We start from the raw sequence: 18,991 nt of genomic DNA on the forward strand, positions 1-18,991 counted from the left end.
AGTGGGCATGTTTTCTATGTATACACAGCTTGGGTTTCCTTAAAAATCTGGGGTTTAATTCAATGTTTCCTCTAAGCTGCAGAGTCTTGTGAGCAAAATTCTACTTTGTGAGCTACTGGCATTAAAGTTATGAGCTACTGCATAAAATTGTGTGCTCTGGGGTCATCTTTCTGAGCTAAGACAAAAATGTGTGAGATGGAGGCTAAAAATCTGTGAGCTAGCTCACACTAGCTAAGCTTAAAGGGAACACTGGTTCCATTCATACATACCAATGGTATACATGTAAAATACATTCAGTCTCCCATTCACACAAATTGGAAAATGAATATATAGAGAAGGTTGTGTGATGTGATCCCACTGTGCAATGTCATGGCACCAAATGGAATGTATGAAAAAGTCTGTGATCTTCCCCAAATGTCTAACCCCTATAGGAGCTACAGGAAAGGAGCCTATACCAGAATAGCCTCCATATGTCAGGACCAATGCTTTTGAGGCATTATAGTAATACTTACATTCTTCTCACGCCTAGCTGCAGAAATATAAGCTCTAGTTTCTTTGCTTTCCATTATGCTAATTAAAAGAGTTACCTAGTAATTCAAAGAGTTACCTAGCAATTCAAAGAGTTACCTGCCCTTGAGATATGCCTCTTTGTTCCCACTGGTGCTCTACTTCATAGTTGTAGATCAAGCACATATTTAAAACATTGCCATAGATTTCCTGTGCTTTCTCACCCATAGGAAATCAAACCTGAGTTGGGGAAGTGGGAAACATACAACATTATGTATAGGATTGGATCCAAAGTAACCACTGACCAAGTGGAAGGCATCTGTACTCACATCGGGTTAGGATATGCAATTAATGTGGATTTGCCTTTCAGCTGCTGCTTAAGGATGTTAGTCATTCTGAGCAGGGAGCTTAACAATTTTCTCTGCCAGTTTGGTTTTCTTTAAACAAAACTCTATCCTTAAAAAGTGCTTATTAATGCTGGCTGCTACATTCAGACTGCAGTCCCAATAAATTGTAATAAAATTGCATGTTAAGTCAAATTGGCCTAGATTTATGAGTAGCCCCATTGACTCTAAGAGGAACAGTATGGTTACTCCAGCTGCTCTAGTTATTCCCTCTCTACCTTTGCAGGTAAGATGAATTGCAGATTTACACAGCACATTGACAACAGTTACCCTAATGGGTGAGCATTGCCAGCATGGCACATATGATTAATTCTAAACATGGGAATGGAAAGATATAAATGGTACTTGTGGCAGCTGTCATGGAGGAGTTGCTCCTGTTAATGTGTAAACAGGATTGCAAGTACACTCTAAACACTTGTAAAAGAAAGATCTTTTCAGTTAATCATCAGTGAATGATTTAGTGCAAATCCTTCTAAAAATGGCATGAATATTATGTACCCTGGCATATGGACACTTCCAGCTAGTCCACAAGAAGTCAAGAGTGATCTCTGATGACCTTCTTCACCCTTCTCTGGTTGCCCTTGGAAAATGGATAAAGTGTTCAGTAACCTGTACTTTGTGATGATAATCGTCTTCGAATACCTGAAGAGCTGTCATATAGAGGATGGCGCAGAGTTGTTTTTTGTTGTCCCAGAAGGGTAGACCAGAACCAGTGGGTTGAAATTAAATCAAAAGAGTTTTCAGCTAAACACTAGGAAGAGCTTCCTGACAGAGCGGTTCCTCAGTGGAACAGGCTTCCTCGGGAGGTTGTGGACTCGCTTCCTTTGGAGGTTTTCAATCAGAGGCTAGATGGCCATCTGACAGCAATGCTGATTCTGTGAACTTAGGCAGATCATAAGGAGGAGGGCAGAAGGGTTGCATTAGTGCTTAGTTCTCATGGCCTTTCTTACACACCCAGGGAAATGCTGATCACCACTTTGGGGTCAGGCAGCAATTTTTCTCCAGGTCAGTTTGGCCAGGGATAGTGGAGGTTTTTTGCCGTCTCCTGTGTGTGTGGGGGGCGGGGAGTGCTTGTGAATTCCCTGCATTGTGCAGCGTATTGGAACAGATAACCTTGGAAGTCCCTTCCAATTTAATGTAACTCTTTAAACGCTAGCTTAACCTCCTCTCTTATGGTAATCACAATGACAGGGGAAGGCACTGTCCGAAGATATCGGTCCATATTCTCACCCTCCTTGTCCACTTCTGGCAGATGTTCTTGTTCCTACCTCCTTGGCCTCTCCTTGGCCATAAATAGGAAGGAATCAGATATCTGTGGAAAGTGTAGCCCCACCATGAACAATTAGTTTAGGGTGGCTCTTTCCAAGAAAATCAGTCAGGGCTTTAAAAATAAAGAGCTGCATTTTGCTTTGTGCCTTCAAACAAATCTTTCAACACATTGGTGATAACTGTCCCTATATCCAGCTGCAACCAACAACCTTTTTGAATGAACTGAAGCTTCCAGACAGTTTTCAGAGATGGGCCTCATGTAAAGCAAGTTATAAAAGCTATTGTAAACAGTGTTTACAAAAATGGTAAAATTAATTTTAACAGCCGATATTATCTGTAATAGCTTTTGCCACACCTTCTGCATGTTTCATCACAGACTATCCTGAAGTAATTGTACCCTTGCCCCACTACAAGACTATGCCAATTTGCTTGTACCATGCAAAGATTTTTTTTACTGAGAGCAGTGAGAGCTGGACAAATGATCAGTTCATTAAAGGAGACTGAAAGGAATCTCCTGAAGGTGGATTTAAAAACTAGTTTGCAACATTGCGTGTCCAGAAATAATCCTTTTAGTTTGTAGTATACTCAGAATAAAAGACTGTGGTAAAATGGGATTTGAATACTTGTTCACTGAGTATAAAACTGACTTCAGTTTATCCCTAAAAAGAGTTTCCTGGAAGTATGCCTTGCTGAATAGGTTTGAGCAGTGTTCCCTCTAAGCTGAGTTGGTGCAAGCTAGTTTACAATTTTTTAGCCTCCAGCTCACACATTTTTGTCTTAGCTCAGGAAAAATGGCCTCAGAGCAAACTAATTTATGCAGTAGCTCACAACTTTAATGCCAATAGCTCATGAAATAAATTTTTTGCTCCACAGTTTAGAGGGAGTATTGGACTTGCATAGGGTTCGAGTTAGTTCTGCTTGGGGTTATTCTTGTCACATTCAAATGTGTTTTTCCGTTATTTCAGAAGCAGGCATGTGCACATTTTATTTGGAAAGACCAACATTTCATGAAATAAATGATATAGGCATTCAGAGAAATAATTCCTCCATATCCCAAACAGATTAAAACTGTCCCTACAGCTCAGAATATACCAATACACTGTATCCCATTCAGCAACTAAATTGCAGAACTGCTTCCAGTTTTTTGATCTGCCTGGTTAGCATGCACAGCTTATTTGTACAAGAGGAGTCAGAAACAGATGGGGAAGTTGGTCTCTGAACTCTGCCTGTTGAACTCTTCATTTCAAATACTGGAAGCAAGGCTGAACTGAGTATTTAGTGCAGAACTGGGCAGTCTGAGTGGAATTTTGGTCATACTCTGACAGGACCTCCTGGCTTTGGTAACTACATGGACACCTCTTTTACCTATTGACAAATTGGGAAAATAGATTTGTAATTAATAATATTGTAACTGCTTTTTATTAAAATCAGAGGTGTTGAGTCACAGGTTTGTTGCTATATTTTTTGAATGAGAGATTGGACCTGAAAGGAAAGGGAAACCTCTGACACAAATTATTTGTAAAGAACTTTCCTATACCTGTGTATCATTGCTAGAGGAGAAATTATTTGATGAATGATAAATCTTTGAAGAAAGTAAACCGTGACACTGTGAACACCATTTCTTGTTGCCAGTCAATCCCTTGAATTTTTGTTCTGTCTTGTTCCTTTTATTTTGGTTAAAGATGAAAAGGCAAGTTTTGCCAGATGTTGCTTTAAATGTAGAGTGTTTTGCATGGAACAGGAAAACATTCTACTATGGAACAGCATTTGGGTGGTCTCTTATATGGAAATATGTTGCTAGATATAGCCTTTGTACATTGATCTCTTTTTGTGTGTGGCTCTTTGTGTGAAAAAAGCAACACCTAAACACAGATTTGGGTTGTAATGCTATATGATAACCTTGTTCTAGGTCAAATGAAGATGTTGCTTGTTTTATTCACAATGTGCTGCCTCTGTGGCACTATGGATGTTCAAGGAAGTCCTCTAGATGGAAAAAATAAGTCAAGAACTTTAATGAACACTGTAAGTAACACAGAAAAGAATAAAAATGCCTTTGAAATTGAAGTCTGTGGATGGAATTTTGTGAAAACTTGTGTTTGCCAGCATTCAGCATTCTAGTACTTTGTTAGGTAATGGGGTGTCAGAGAGAGAGAGCGAGAGAGAGAGAGAAGTGGAAACAGTTTTAGGTCATTTTGGTTTTTTCCAGTTTCTTAATTCTTTAATATTGCAATGAAAGTCAATTGCAGATTGATGTTTTTGGGTGCAATTTGCCTTTCTGCATTTGGATGAAACTCTCAGGGACGCTGAGCCTCTCTTTCAAATTTCTGGCAGAAGGTAGTATCCCCAATTAAAATGCTTCCATGATGAATCTGGAGAGGCGTAAATTGGCTGCTGAATTGCAGGATTTAGTAGCATTGCTGTCTCTTTCAAGCATAGTTGATACTGCCTTTTCTGTTTCAAGAATTTTGGGAAAGCACTGGGGGCTGTATAAAGGTGAAGAGTTTGTCTATATTCTTCCAGTTACATTTGGATTATTTTTTCTCTGCAGAAAGAACTGATCGTCTATCATGGATACCCTTGTGAGGAGCATGATGTTGTAACACAAGATGGCTATCCTTAGTATTTTCAGAATTCCATATGGCAGAGAAGAGAACACAAGCATAGGTATTATGCAATAATTTTTGTTGTTCAGTCGCACAGTCGAGTCTGACTCTTTGCGACCCCATGGACAAAGTCACACCAGGCCCTCCTGTCTTCTACCATCCTCTGAAGTCTGCTCAAATTAGTGTTCGTTACATCAGTAACGCTGTCCAGCCATCTCATCTTTTGCTGTCCCCTTCTTCTTTTGCCTTCTGTCATTACAATAATACAATAATTGTATTATACAATAATTCAGTCTCTGTATTTTGATGCACTGTACATGTTAAACATAACAGTGATGCTTGACCTTCTCAGCATGTGTATTGCTTTTCCAATGATATCTGTGCAGACCTTTAGCAACATAGAAAGTGCATTTGATGATCACAAGAAATGAATCTTGACTATGGCATGACTATATAGCACATTATTGTTAAGTCACTTCTACAGGCTCTGCACCATTCAACTAAAAAGTCAAACACTGTAGGAAGACAAGCCTTGGCAAGGCAAGCCCAGTTTTGAGGGAAGAAGAGGGCATGAGTACATTGTATGGTGTTCCCAACTGGCCTAGAAAAAACTGTCCTGTGCTTTTAGTGGAAGGTTAATGCAGTGCTATTTGTTGGATTGCATTATTTACCTCCCTGCCATCAAAAGATTCAACCGGCCATTTTTACTTGCAACCTCTTTTAAAGGGGCAAGACATTTTTCTTCAGACTAGTTGGCAATTGTAAGCATGAACCTAATATCCAATACAAGTAAGTGCGTGTCTGTTAATTTGGCAGTGGCAAAGTGGGCACTACAATGGGAGAAAGGGATGGTATGTGCCACACATGCTGCCATATATGGAAAGGTTTTTCCTAATCACTGAATTTCTTGGCAAAATACACTATAGATTATGATAACCTGGATTTGATTAGAAGAATCTTTGTCTGTTGCACAACATAATCTGTTAATTTTTCTTTCAGGATTGAAGCCTGCTGTACTTCTGCAACATGGCTTGCTTGGAGACCCTTCTAATTGGATCGCCAATAGTCCTAGTAATAGCCTAGGCGTTGTCCTAGCAGATAATGGCTGTGATGTTTGGCTAGGAAGCAGCAGGGGGAGCCTGTGTTCTAAAAAACATGTGTCTCTTTCAACCTATGATGAGAATTTCTGGGCATTCAGGTAGGTTTTCTAAAGGGATTCTAGGAACGTGATTTTTCAATCCCATGTGAAAGAGAGTTCACCATTTGAAAGAGTGATCTGTTGAAGAACATGAAAAGGCTTGCTGGAAAAAGCAATAATAATAATAATAATAATAATAATAATACAGGAGTTATCTCAGAGCTGTCTATATACTGGGGTGCATGTTCCAGGATATCCTTAGAGGGTATCTTCAGCTGTATTGATAGAGAATTGAAATGGACATGTAGTTTGCTAAATTCCCTTTGTATATAGTGTAAATGAAATGTGGAGTGTGGAACCAGAGCCTTACATCTGGGTCCATCAGATGGTCTGTAATTTCAATGTGATATGGATGTGCAAGAAGAAATTCCCTATGCAGCATCTCCAGTAAAGATGAGGCATTTTCTCAGCCATACACAAGCAGTGTTAGCATGGCAGCTCAGGCTATACTCAGCGCCAACACTAGGGTGCCAGTAGCCTCACATTGTCCCAGGCTAGGCACCCACCCCGACTTCCCGCCTGCCACATGCCATGCCACCCATCTGCCCCTGTTGGGAAGGGCCGTACAGCTCCTCTCCAGCCTATGTCCCTCCCTCAGCGGTAACAGCAGGAGGAAGCTCTAGCCACCAACAGCAGCCGACCAAGGCAGAGCGGCCTGCCTCTTGCCTTGCTGGCCAGCTGCTTTTATTTGCAGCTTCCCCAGCACAGCCAGGGAAGCTGTGCTGCTGGATTGGCAGCCTATGGGGAGAGACTGGGGGCGGGTGCCTGGCGTACCTGTAGGCCAGGTGGCACCTGTAGGCGGTCACCTACTTGGCATACTTGAACACCCTGGGCCTGGATATACTACCACTGCAAGTGAGGCAACATAGTTGAAACCAGGCGCTGTACACATAGGATACTGTATAGAAAAGTTTTTCTTGCCCATTTGGTGGCATGTCTAAATCAGACCTGACATAGCTGAGTAAGAGAAATAGGACTGTGAAGCTTTACATTCTTATAGGACAGTAGCTGACTTCCAAAGCAGTGCAAGTGGCCAGAGAGTTACTTTGTTCTATTTCTTCCTCCTCATGCCATTTCTAGAATTGGAAATGCCCCACATGGCTTCTCTAATCCCCAGGATGAAAAAGAAAAAAAAAAGTATTGTGCCAATTTTGTCCTCCTTTTGAGACATAAAGCAGCCAAGGAATGCCATTTCTGTTCCAGCAAATGTTGTGTAAGAAGAAGAAGACTGCAGATTTATACCCTGCCCTTCTCTCTGAATCAGAGACTTAGAGTGGCTTACAATCTCCTATATCGTCTCCCCCCCATAACAGACACCCTGTGAAGTAGATGGGGCTGAGAGGGCTCTCATAGCAGCTGCCCTTTCAAGGACAGCTCCTGCAATAGCTATGGCTAACTCAAGGCCATTCCAGCAGCTGTAAGTAGAGGAGTGGGGAATCAAACCCAGTTGTCCCAGATAAGAGTCCACACACTTAACCAGTACACCAAACTGGTAAGGGGGACAAAGACTTAACCTTTGCTATCCTGATTCCCATCACCCCATCCAAATTGGGCCTTCCCACAGCAGCTTTTTGCAGCTGCATCACACATGCACTGAATGGCTGCTCTTATTTCATTTAATGAAATCAGGTCACAGACTTCAGTGTTCAAATATATTTGTCACACATCCTGCTTTAGCAAGTGGCATTTCTGTTCACAGCTTTGATCAAATGGCTCAATATGATCTTCTGGCAACTATAGATTTTATCCTGCAGAAAACTGGACAGCAGCAATTATTTTATGTTGGTCATTCACAAGGAAGCACTATAGGTAAGCCGACGAGGCTGCAGTGTCCAAACAAAATTGATCTGAAAGTAAAGTCTGATTATTACCTTTTATTCAATGGGAATTACATGGAAGTGTGGATTGCTTCTTATGTTCAACTGGGGGCTGCATCAAATGTGGTATCCCAAAATGAGTTCCCTTCTCTGGCCCTGTAATGCATAGGATTGCTTAGCTAGTGTCCTGATAAAATTATATTGTGTGTTTCTCCACTAGTGGAAGATAATGATATCAAATAGAAGTATGGAAATGTATGATATGATGGATGTGAGGTATATGAGTGTATGGAGAATCTGCAAATACTCAACATTCTGATGCCATTTTGTAGCACTGTGTTAAGTGAGCTGAAATTCTCAGCTAAGTGGACTAACACCATGGACTGTGGCACTTTCCTGGGAGTGAGCACCATTGAATAAAATGGGACAATTCTGAGTAGAGTCCCAATAGGTACTTCATGGATATGGATAGCTTTTTATGTCAGGCACAGTATGTTAGTTGTGTAACATCAAATTTGCTTTCAAGGGTTTGCCATTCCAATGCACTTCAAATACTTCATTTTAAGGATTCACATCAATCTAGAAATATGTCCGCTATCAGGCTTATGAACTAACAAGAAAAGATATGCAAGGTAGGGAGAGAGCAAAAGAGGATGAAGAACATCTTGACAAAGTCAGACCAAAATGGGCATTTATATCCATTTGAGAACTGGACTGATCATCCCTTAGTGTTCTTGCTAGGATATTGATGTTACATCTTACCGACTGCTGTATGAATTCAAAACTTTGGGGCTGGTTTATACAGTTGCTGGCTGAAAATTCAATAGCAGGGAAAGGAAAATGAAAACTCAGTGCAGGGTGGGAGGGGGAGGAATCCACAGAGTTAACATTAAATTATGTCATGTTTTTACCGTAAATTAAAAAAAACCTATTCTGTACATTGTTAGGCACATTTTGCTGCTTGGGTTGCACCAGCTTGTGGAAAAACACACTCTTTTGTTGGAAGCACAAAATACTGCTTTGCACAGTTTTCTTCAATTCACGTTTAGAAGGCTTATGGTGGTGTGCCATGAGTCAGAACGTTAGGGTTGCCAATTGCATGGAGAAGAAGAAAATGTCCTTTAATAGATGCCTAATGTTACTTGCCTCCATTCCAAGACAAACTTTAACTGCCCATTTCCATACTGTAAACTTCTGTTCAAGGGACAGAACATCTTTTCCTTCCAGGTTGTTGGCATCCCTATGAGAAAGTGCCTGTTTGAGTATACAGCGTTTGTGTAAACTTATGCTGTATACTTGGTTTGCAAAAGTTCTAACTAAGGATTCAGAGCACACAATGAGGTACCTTTTAGTTACATACATTTCAGTGGGAGAAATTTAAACATTATGTTAACTTCTCCATTGAATTCAACCAGATCTAAACATTGTTGAATTCACCTGGATCATGCCTACTCTTGGGACAGCAGCACTCCTAAAACTCAGTCTTTGACCACTACCTTGATTTTTTTTTGCAGTAATTATAAGACAGCACAACTTCTTGTCACTTGAACTTAAAAATCCAAAGTCACATGTAAATTTTAGAACTATTTTCAGCTATTATCTGCTTGCATTCCTGGAGAAAAATATTTGCCCGCCTCTTTGCTTTTCCCTCATATTTTATAGTATTTCATTACTTCCCCTAAACTCGGGACCTCCTCTCGCAACAAGATGGCAAGCTCCTACATCACGATCCGAGACTCCTGCGACTGACTGCATGGAGAATCAGTTTCTAGAATTTCCTGTGGAAATCCAACATGTCCTATTAAATGCCAGAAAACCATCCACCAGAAGGTCTTATTTTCAAAAATGGAAGCGGTTTGCGGAGTATGCCGCCCAACGCAATTTTTTACCTACGTCATCCTCTATAGCTCAGATCCTGTCATGCACACTTCATCAGGCAGTGAAATGGGGTACAGTGAGCAGAGTTACCATTCTAACATGGCATCACCCTACAAGAACTCCCACATCTGGTAAGATACTCATACAGAAGATTTGCAAAGCTAAGGTTATAAAGACTCAAATAATGGTTTTCAAGGTGTTGTTAAACCAATTAAACACTTAATGAAGAAGGAAAAAGAAATGGGATGCTTTGGACCCTCTGTCTTGTTGCATAGGAAGTCTGTTTGCCTTATTGCAGTGTTTCCCACTTGCAAAGTCGTGACCCGGTACCAGGCCATGGAAGCCTCGCTACCAGGTCACAAGAAAAGCCAAAGCTAGCCCCGCACCATCTCTGTGTTGTGCAGAGAAGAGCTGGCTGTCTCTCCTTCCTTCTCCCCTGCTCCCAGGGCAGAATTTTTGCTTGCTGGAGTAATCTGATGGTGAGGAATGCTTCTTTCTTTCTTTCTTTCTTTCTTTCTTTCTTTCTTTCTTTCTTTCTTTCTTTCTTTCTTTCTTTCTTTCTTTCTTTCTTTCTTTCTTTCTTTCTTTCTTTCTTTCTTTCTTTCTTTCTTTCTTTCTTTCTTTCTTTCTTTCTTTCTTTCTTTCTTTCTTTCTTTCTTTCTTTCTTTCCCTGCAAGTGATGCTCTGTCTGTATTCTTGGTGCTGGGAGGAGGGGAAGCAACAGTGGGAGGGCTTCTAGTGCCCTGGCCCTACTGGTGGACATTCTGGTGCTTTTTGGGCATTGTATGAGGGAATTTTGGACTGGATAGTCCCCTGGCCTGATCCAACATGGCTCCTCTTATGTTTATGTTCTTTCCTTTCCTTTCCTTTCCTTTCCTTTCCTTTCCTTTCCTTTCCTTTCCTTTCCTTTCCTTTCCTTTCCTTTCCTTTCCTTTCCTTTCCTTTCCTTTCCTTTCCTTTCCTTTCCTTTCCTTTCCTTTCCTTTCCTTTCCTTTCCTTTCCTCCCCTTCCCCTTTCCCCTTTCCTTTCCTTTCCTTTCCTTTCCTTTCCTTTCCTTTCCTTTCCTTTCCTTTCCTTTCCTTTCCTTTCCTTTCATTCTTTCCCTTTCTTTCTCTTTCTTTCCTTCCATTTTTACTGGAAGAAACTTTTCTGTTCATCATACTGTTGTTGCAGACATAGAAGCTCTGCCAATTGCAGGCACCCACAGTTGTAGCCTGGTGGCCTTTTATGAGATTTCTTTGTGAGTGAGTGAGAGTAAGAAGTGTGGGGCAGTGTGCCGGATTCCTCGTCTGATGAAGTATGCTCAAGAGCACACGAAAGCTTACGTTCTAAAGAAAAATTGGTTGATCTTAAAGGTGCAACTTGACTCCTGCTTTATTCAGTTCACTTGTCATAAGTGTTATGTATTAATATATAATAGTCAAAATAGAGAAAATGTAATATTTGCTGTATAGATGATGCTTTAGTATCCTGGGTTACTCTCCTCAACATGGTCCTTTTGTGGCAGGGCCCAGCAATCTCCCAGAACTGCAGCTAATTTCCAGGCTACAGAGAATCAGTTCCCCTGGAGAAGAGTGGCTGCTTTTGAGGGTGGACTCTGTGGCTTTATACCCTGCTGAGATCCCTCCCCAAATTTCGCCCTCCCTGGCTCCACCTCCAAATATCCAGGCATTTTCCAACTCAGAGTTGGCAACTCTAAATGGAAAGTTTGACAAATAGGATGTCTGATTTTCATTTTAAGGTCTTTGCTGCAAGCCTGTATTATAACATACTTTAAAAAATGGTTACAAGTAATATGTCTTTTCTAGTCTTATTTGTTTTCTTGGTTTTTTGACCTTTTACTTTTTTGAAAAGACACACCCTCCTGAATACAACATAACGAATATGAATGTATAAACCGCAGTCTGGAATGTTGGAAATGATGCCCTTGTTGTCCCAAAGGATGTTGCCCTCTTACTCCCTCAAATCACAAACCTCATATACCACAAGTTTATTCCTGAATGGAATCATGAATCGTTCATCTATGGTTTGGATACATATGCTCAGCTGCATAGTGAAATCAAGGGGTCTTATTGAGCTTAAGGTAAGCAATACAGAGGACATGGAGTACATCTTGCAGTGCAATCCTGTGCAAAGTCTAAACCCACCGCTTTCAATTTGCTTAGACTGGAGAAACTTCATAGGCTCCCAGTGTAAGCCTAAAGGCCTTTATCCAGCTTACACACTTCTGAGTTTCTATGCTCACAACATGAAGGGTTGTATGTCCTGAGCCAGATGTATGCCCAAGTTTCTCGTAAATTTTCATGAACTGGAAATTCTTTTACCTTCCTTGAAATTCCCACAGACACTTGCCCAAGAAGAACCTTCCATTCCCCGCCCCCACCCCTAGACTTAACAATAAGTAAAATTTGGTATTAGATTGAAGGACTGAACGTAACGCTGCAGAAGTGTGCAGTGACAGAGTCCCCTTTGCAGCAAAAAGGAAGGAGGGGCAGAGGGCTCTTCACCTTTTACCTGCTATCTTCCTTGGAAATTACCCCTGCTCCTATTTTTATCCCTGCTAGTGTTTCCACATCTGTGTTTACTTTGAAGATATATGCCTGCAATCCCTGATGGAAAAACATCTGGGGCAGGAGGGGAACAACTGGCAGAAAGCATAAACAGTGAAGGAAATGTAGGGCTACTATTACATATAAACCATCTATGCAGCTTGCCTGTAATACAGAGGAAAAGATGATTTAGCGGGTCAGATACGCAGGCTACATCTTGTATTGTTCACCTCTGTGTATCAGTTTGCTTTTATATGTAATTTTTTGTTCTTGTGTGTAGCTAATTTATTAAAACATCAGGTCAAATTATTCAAGCCACACCATCAAGCCAAAGTTAAATACTTCTTAATTCCCATCTATTTCAGTAGAAAAGCTTAACATGTTTCCATCTTTCCCATTGTGCTCAATGAGAATGCAAAGTCTTTGGATGGCCTGTCCTCAAACGTATATATATGCATATAATCCTATGGTCCTTATTGAGAAAACTACATAAAATATGTCTAGAAGTTGGGTTTTGGTTTGTAAAAAAACGTGGGGGAGTCTTAAAAGGGAGAAATAATTTAGGTATATAAAGAAAAATGGTAACCTACAGACAGACATTCTGATGGCACATTTGCTTCATTGGTCCAAACTTGTGTTAAAATACAGATAAAATAATGTATTATCTAGCACTTCTGAGCACATCTAATAATTTCCCCCAGAATTAATATCTTGCTGAGAATAAAAACAGAACATTTCTAAGAGTTTTCTGGCATTTTTGGTGGATCAAATCGACTCTGATCAGCTGGTATTTATTTCATTTTATTTATATCTCGCCCTCCCCGCCGAGGCAGGCTCTGAGCGGCTCACAACATAAAAACTTCACAGTAGTAAAACAATACATCCTATAAAATAGTACATTCAATACAATTATGCATTCAAGAATTAAAATCAGCATTTCATTTAATTTGATACTAAGATCTAAGTATTGTATCGTTCCATTTTTTCAGTGTGATGTCTTTCCATCTACTATGCAGGCTCCATATTAATTAAAGGCCAGCTGGAAGAGGATGGTTTTGCAGGCCCTGCAAAACTGACCAAGATTCTGCAAGGCCTGCACATCCTCTGGCAGTTGGTTCCACCAGTGGGGGGCAGCGATTGAAAAAGCCTTTTCCCTGGTGACTTTCAGTTTGGCCTCCTTAGGCCTGGGGATTACCAATAGGTTTTGAGAACCAGATCGAAGTACCCTTGGGAAATATATGGGGAGAGACGGTCCCTAAGGTAGACAGGTCCTCGACCATATAGGGCTTTAAAGGTAATAACCAGCACCTTGTAATGAATCCGGTACACTATTGGCAGCAAGTGCAGTTCCCGCAGCCCCCGCTGTTTGTGCTCCCAATTAGGATACAAGAAGGCTGGAGAAAAAGAACTTGGTGGGGAGTAGTTTAAGTGGGCCTGTTTGGAAATAAGCCCCATTTACCTAGTTACTCCCAGATAAGTCTTAAAATTGCTTCCTTTGTTTAATCATCGCAAGATGCCAGGAAACGTAACCTAAGTGATAAGAGTTGGCTTCAGATAGAACTAAAATAAAAATTTCAGGAATAAATCATGAGTGGTGCCATGGTGTAGATATTGAGAGTATGCAGAGTAGAGAAGTGCCTGGTTTAAATCTTCTCTTAGCCACAGACTCACTAGCTGATCTCAGACAAGTCTCAGTACTCTATGCCACCCGCTTTATGGGGATGAAAATTTTGGCCTCTTCTTGAAAAGATTATTGAAATGATGCATGTGAAGTACTCTGAATGGTACAAGTGCAAAACAGATGCTTAAGATTACTTCACAATCAGTTGTTAGGAGCCCCATTTTGTAAACAAAATAAGAAACAGAATCCAGCTAAAGATCCAGTGTGGTAGAGTGGCTAGACTGTCAGAAGACCCAGGTGTGACTCCCTACTCTGACATGGAAGCCTGTGGGGTGACCTAGAGCCGGTGAAACACTCTCAGCAAAACCTACTGTGCAAGGTGGTTGTTAAGATAAAATGGAGGAAATAAGAATGCTGTAAATTGCTTTGGGGCCCTTTGGGAAGTGAGGCAGGATATAAATGAAGTCATTAAATAAAACTAGGTCCCATTTCAATAGGAGAGTGAAATGTACAGATAACTCTTATACTGAATTCAGTGGGACATAAAAGCAGACAATTGAGGCATTTTGAATCAAGACTGCATAGGATTGCAAATTCTGTGTTTGGAAATCCCTGGAGGTTTGAAGGCAGAGCCTGGGGAGGACTGGGTTTAGGGAGGAGCCAGACTAGTCATAATGATAATAATGGAGTCCCCTGAAAAGCAGCTATTTTCTTCAGGGGAACTGATTTCTGTCATCTGAAGATGAGTTGTAATTCCAGGGGATCTCCAACTCCCCCTTGGAGGTTGGCAACCTTAGGGCTGCAGCACTGTGGGGGACTAGCAGTTAACCCCTTCCTAGTGTGCTGTTTTCCTGGTGTTACATACCCAGAACTGTTTCTGTTCATCTAGTGTAGCTGTTACGGAGTTAACCCTTCTAAATTCACTGTTGTCAATGGGCTAAAAGGGTATAACTCTGTGTAGGGTTGCACTGTACCTCTTTTACTTTACCAGTAGGGTAAAGATAAGGCCCACACATGTGAGAAAATGGGATTGGAATAAGATCGAAGAGCACTGAGGTGGTAGAATAGACAGAACCAACTCAGAATGCAGATGACAATCCTAGTTTTGAACTTCCTTTTGCACAACAAAGCCCCATGTAAATAGAAAATTAGAATAGCAGGGACAAATACTTTTGGTTTTACCTTACGCTGGAGATGAATGCTGTAAGGCTGAAATGCTGAAAGGAACTCCTGAGACTTGTTACTCTTGTTCCATTTTTAGCGTCTCATTTGTGAAGCACACCTAACAGCAGAACTGCATGTCTGTGGAAAAATTGGTATCTTCACCAGAGGCAATCCCTGTTTCCTTGCACCTGCCCTTGTGAAATTGCTGCCTTTGTTTTTTAAAAGGCACTGGAGTTGATCAGGTGTCATCCTCATCCTTCTAGAAGCTGAATTTCAAACAAGAAGAAAATCCATGCACCTGCTAGGGTTAGAAGAAAATGGTCTGTACCTTTATTATTACTCAATTTTTAGAAATGATCAGCTGAAGCTTCTAATGGCATGGAGGTGAATCACATCACCCAGTATCTAACAATGCATTAAGCTTTCATTAAAGGGGCAGGGCATATTTTCTCTAGGCAGTTGTCAACCCTGGTACCTGCATGTAAATGCGTAGACCTCTGGAAACAGTGCCACTACTTAAGGGTTGTGCATCTCTTCCCATATACCAATTACCAAAAGTTGTGGAAGAACAAAGTTTGAGTCCAGTGACACCTTTAAGACCAACATAGTTTAATTCTGGGTATAAGCTTTTGTGTGCATGCGCATTTCTTCAGAGATTGAATTGCAGCTGTGCTATGATAACCATGGGCATTCTGTTTTTTAGTTATGGTGGTTTCCCTCTTGACTGCTTTTCAAACCAAGGTGCTAGAATCTAAGTGAAGTCTAACCAGAGCAGAGGAAAGCGATACCATCACTTTGCGTGATCTGGATGCTATACTTCTGTTGATACAGCCCAAAATCACATTTTCCTTTTTGGCTACTACATCACACTGCTGACTCATGCTCAGTGTATGGTCCACTTTGCACTATGATCCTTTTTGCACTGCCATGTGTTGTCAGGTAAGCCTGTCACAAGTTTTCCCGGATTTTTGTTTACCTTTGAAAATTCAATCAAGGCCTTGTTTGGGGAGCAAACACTTCATGCAGCCCCAGGGAGAATTTTGCCCATAATTGCCAGTGCACTGCCCCATGGCAGTGTGTGTGTCCTTTAGCTATAGTTACCAGGTTAGAAAGGGCCCAGCCTTGTCACATCTAACTCTAAAGGAAGTGTTCATATTAAATATAAAAGTCTAAGATCTATATTCATAGCTTTCAATTTCTCCCACAACAGACCTCGATATGGAATGGAAAGCTGATCTCAAGTCAAGAAAGGCAGCATGTAGCGGAACTGACTACTGGATGTGAATTTCTCTGTTAGGTGTTGCATAGTTATCCAATGTGGATCCTCCATCCCTAAAACCTGCCTGTTCCGAAACAAGGATATCTTCTTGGTCATTAGCATTACTGCAGACAGGGAAGCCCCTCTGTTGAAATCCCCCAGAGGGGCTGCAGAAAGCAAATACCACCGCAGCTGTTACATCAACACACAAGTGATCCATGGATTTGCCCCCATTCAGCTACTTAATCCCCAGACTAAGGCTGCAATCACACACTCTAAATAATGCTCTTTCAAACCACTTTCAGTGCACTTTCCAACTGAATTTTACTGTGTGAGCTGGCAAAATCCAGTTAAAAAGTGGATTGAAAGTGCATTATTTAGTGTGTCTGATTGCAACCTAAATATGCTTTGCTTGGAAAAACTACCTGTTACAGTACAGTGGCAAATCTTAACAGGTTTTTATTTCATTTTTTCCCTTCCTTCCTGCAGCCTTTCTTTGAGAAATGATCAAAACAGCTGGAACTGGGGTAGTCAATGGAAATAACAGAAAAACCACTGGAAGTAATGAAATTTACACGGAAACGTGTATAAATACGTTTTAATGCAAGCTTAAATGAAACTTAAACAAAACTAAGGAACACTGAGCTTTCAACATATGCATTTTCCCACACAGTCTTTCAGTAGCCCTGTGAATCGACTTCCTTCGAATAGACTCAGTTGTGAGTGAACCCTTTTTTCCTCAGTGCCCGACTCCTAACGATGAGGAGAGAGGAAGGAACTGCTTATGAAAGGACTTCTTATGGTTTCGATCACTTTGTCAGCCTCCTTCTCCTGACGTTACATGGAGCTGTTATTAATAACATAACATAAATATATATCCAAATCTAATCTCCCTTAATACAGAATTGTTGATGCAAATTCACCCTCAGCTCAATTTTTTCAACATGGGTCTACGCATGCTCTCATCAGTTGCTGCCGGCTCTTGCCATTAGCACCGTCAGGTTGAAAGGTTTAAGAATCACATGCTATTTTGTTGGAGTTTTTAAATTTTTTGTTGTGGGAACTGTATCTCTTTAAATGCATGTTTCTCTTGGTGATTTAATTAGCAACACACATTGTGAATGGAGAGAGCCGGCAGCAACTGATGAGAGCATGCGTAGACCCATGTTGAAAAAATTGAGCTGAGGGTGAGTTTGCATCAACAATTCTGTATTAAGGGAGATTAGATTTGGATATATATTTATGTTATGTTATTAATAACAGCTCCGTAACATCGGGAGAAGGAGGCGAACAAAGTGATCAAAACAGTGAGGAGTCCTTTCATAAGCGGTTCCTTTCTTACTCTGCATCGTTAGGAGTCGGGCACTGAGGAAAAAAGGGTTCACTCACAATTGAGTCTACTCGAAGGAAGCTGATTTACAGGGCTACTGAAAGACTGTGCGGGAAAATTCATATGTTGAAAGCTCAGTGTTCCTTAGCTTTGTTTTGTTTAAGTTTCATTTAAGCTTGCACTAAAATGTATTTATACACGTTTCCATGTAAATTCCATTGCTTCTTGTGGTTTTTCTGTTATTTCCATTTCTTTGAGAAATGGCTGCCTGAAACCAATAGGTGGCGCTAAAGGTGTACAAAAACTCTGTATACTACTAAACTGGGGTTTTTTTGTTCCAAGTTTCATTCATAAATAAAGAGAGAACTTTGAAATGTGTGCTATTAAACTAGTGTTTTCCTTGTCTGCAAAGCTGTGTCTATCTTAAGCAGAGGATACTAAATTAAATATCTTCTTTTCTCTATCTTTTGCAGTGTTTTCTGTAATATTTTCTGAGAAAATTGACATGGCTTCTGCGTTGAAAATTGCATATACATTACAGTGCAAATTTCTTGCTGTGTTTACCAGAGGGATGGCTAATACTCTGTTATAATGCTGAGAATCATGGGACCTGCATGCACAAAACTCATGTGGGGTTGAGGGCTGCAGCATGTTAGAGGAACTGGGAGAGAGGAAGTGAAAAGGATAACTGGTTATTTCCCAAAAATTATTTTTCTAATAAATAATTTTCTTTAAAGTGGGTTTCCGTAGAAGCCAGAAAAGTAAACAGCTATTTTTATATCACCCTATTAAAGATACATACTAAAATATGGACATGAAAAACCCAGGTACATTTATACACAAAGAAAGATAAATGCAACAAGAGTATCTATCACCTTTGCCATTTGGATGCAAGATTCTAAGAATGAAGTCCAGATATGGTTGTTCTGTTCACATTACATAAAAACAGGTGGATAAATTAGCAGAACAAAAGAGCCACTCCTGATGCAGAGCACCTCAGATCCAGTGGTTTCCATGTAAGAGGGCACACTAAGCTCTGTAGAAAGTAGTGGCTGCCTCTTTTGTGCCAGTGTTTAATGCAGCACCATAAAAGGAAGACAGGTGTATGCACAAGGCTCCTCCAGAGCTGGATTGCTATTTGCATGTGCTCTGGAGTCCCAAAAGTCAGGCCAACAAAATCCATAGTCATTTACCAAAAAACCCTTGGGGGCAGCAAGAGGATAACAGAGTTGCTGGCATCTTCAAAGGTGTTACTTTGGAGCTGATAATTGCTAGTTGTCTTGAGGCTTGTGAAACAGGATCAGTGTTTTTCTGCACATAATAAATCTCTTCAGGATGACAGCAAGTGATAGTTTGGTGAGAATCTAAGGGTATCTCTGAAAATCCTCATTTT

General features: G+C 40.7%; 1 protein-coding gene across 2 annotated transcripts in view; it reads left to right on the top strand.

The window, feature by feature from the left end:
* Positions 1-18,991, top strand: part of LOC132573650 (lipase member M-like) — a 59,369-nt gene that overhangs the window by 9,618 nt on the left and 30,760 nt on the right. Inside the window, exon 1 of one of the 2 annotated variants that reach the window (XM_060241264.1) lies at positions 3,421-3,520. The exons of the other annotated variant lie outside the window; for it this stretch is intronic. The gene's annotated coding sequence lies outside the window, so the exon portion shown is untranslated. Of the gene's footprint in view, positions 1-3,420; positions 3,521-18,991 lie in introns of those variants that run through there. 2 annotated transcript variants of the gene reach the window in all.

Source organism: Heteronotia binoei, chromosome 6 (genome assembly GCF_032191835.1).
Source record: "Heteronotia binoei isolate CCM8104 ecotype False Entrance Well chromosome 6, APGP_CSIRO_Hbin_v1, whole genome shotgun sequence".
Lineage (NCBI taxonomy): Eukaryota > Metazoa > Chordata > Lepidosauria > Squamata > Gekkonidae > Heteronotia > Heteronotia binoei.